The 1,704-nt window shown below is 41.7% G+C and overlaps 1 pseudogene; it reads right to left on the reverse strand.

Moving 5' to 3' along the window:
* Positions 1-348: 348 nt before the first annotated feature.
* Positions 349-1,300, reverse strand: LOC119924015 (annotated as a pseudogene).
* Positions 1,301-1,704: the final 404 nt, after the last annotated feature.

Below are 1,704 nucleotides of genomic sequence, written 5' to 3' on the forward strand. Positions count from 1 at the left end.
GTAGGAAATTGGGCAGGCTTCTGTCACTCCATTTTACCTCAAACTGAGAGAAATATGTCTGGGCAGAAGGCAGAGATTGAGAGCAGATTTAAATATTCTGCTCCTTACTTGACTAGTGGCCTTTTCTGGCCCAGGGTGAGATAACGAAGTTCTATTTTCACGTCAAATACCTAATTGACTGGAACATTTGGAAATGAGCGAAAACTCCTTTTCATGTGGTGCAAATTTCTGAGCTTGGACTTTTTTAATTTCCTAGCTTCATTATCTGATCTTTATATTAAAAGGAAACAGTCCAGAGATGTTTTTAACAGGATTTTGGTATTATTATTATTTTTTATTGAACAGATTTCAGGATTTCAGGAGTTTGAAATGTAGCGAACAAGCAGTGAAAGTTCGTTCCAGGGCCTCCTTCACCTCCCAGTTCCTCAGACTATAGATCAGGGGATTCAGCATAGAAATCACCTGGGTGTAAAACACGGAGGTCATTTTATCTGTTTCAAATGAATGACTAGCTGGTGGCCACATGTACATAAAAATCAGAGTCCCGTAGAACACAGTCACCCTCACTAGGTGGGAACCGCAGGTAGAGAAGACTGCATCTGCCTTGGGCAGAACGGATCTTAAGGGTGGTAGAGATTATGAAGATGTAGGAGACCAGGACAACGAGAAGGGAGAAAATCCAATTGAAAGTAGAATCCCCCAAAATGAATTATTCTACGACATGTGTATCAGAACAGGACAACGCCAGGGTGGGTAGACTATCACAGTAGAAATAATCGATGATGTTATTGCCACAGAAGGGCAATCGAAACGTGAAGACTACCATGAATAGGGCGACAGCCAAGCTGTAGACGTAGAGAATGGCAATTAAAAGAGTGCAAACTTTCTCTAAGACGATGAGCTTGTAGAGCAGAGGATTGCAGATGGCCATAAAGCAGTCGTAGGCCATCGCAGACAGGAGGGAAAGTTTGGTAATGATAAAAGTAATGAAACAGCAGAGTTGCATGGCACAGAGGTAGAAGGAAATGGATTTTCTCTCCTCCAGCAAGCTGACCAGCACTTGGGGGCCCACAGTTGTGGAATAGCCAACATCAACCAAAGCCAAGTCGCCAAGGAAAAAGTACATAGGAGTTTGAAGTCGAGAATCAGTCCTAGTCAGGAAGATGAGGCCCAGGATCCCCACGACTGTGGTACAATAGATAAGCAGAAACAAGACAAAGAGAGAGGTCTGCAGCTCTGGAAGGTTTGTGAGCCCGATGAGAATGAACTCACTCAGTTGGAAATGATTTCCCTCAGTCATGATTCCCAGGCTGGGTATCTGTAGCTAGAGAAAAGAGAGCAGTCTAAGTATTATCCTTCATGTTTTAGCTCACATTCATTCAGGAAGGAGAGGTAAAAGGCATTTCTTTAGAGCATCTTCAGTTTAGATATTTTTTTTCACCTTAAAGAAAAGATGTTCTAGTCTCCAAACTGTGAACTCACTGTGGACGGGAAATGTCTCTGTTTGTTGTTGTATTGAACTCTCCCAAGTCCTTAGTACAGTGCTTTGCACGCAGTAAGTACTCAATAAATACGATTGAATGATTGAGTAGTCCTTCTTGGATCTTAAACAGTTTGAGGTTCTGCACCTTTTTATTTCACCTAGTTCTTTAGCAGGTTATGGTTAACATAAAGGAAGTATAGAAAAAATTAATCAATAGCTAT

The sequence above is a fragment of the Tachyglossus aculeatus genome, unplaced genomic scaffold, assembly GCF_015852505.1.
Source record: "Tachyglossus aculeatus isolate mTacAcu1 unplaced genomic scaffold, mTacAcu1.pri scaffold_78_arrow_ctg1, whole genome shotgun sequence".
Classification (NCBI taxonomy): Eukaryota; Metazoa; Chordata; class Mammalia; order Monotremata; family Tachyglossidae; genus Tachyglossus; species Tachyglossus aculeatus.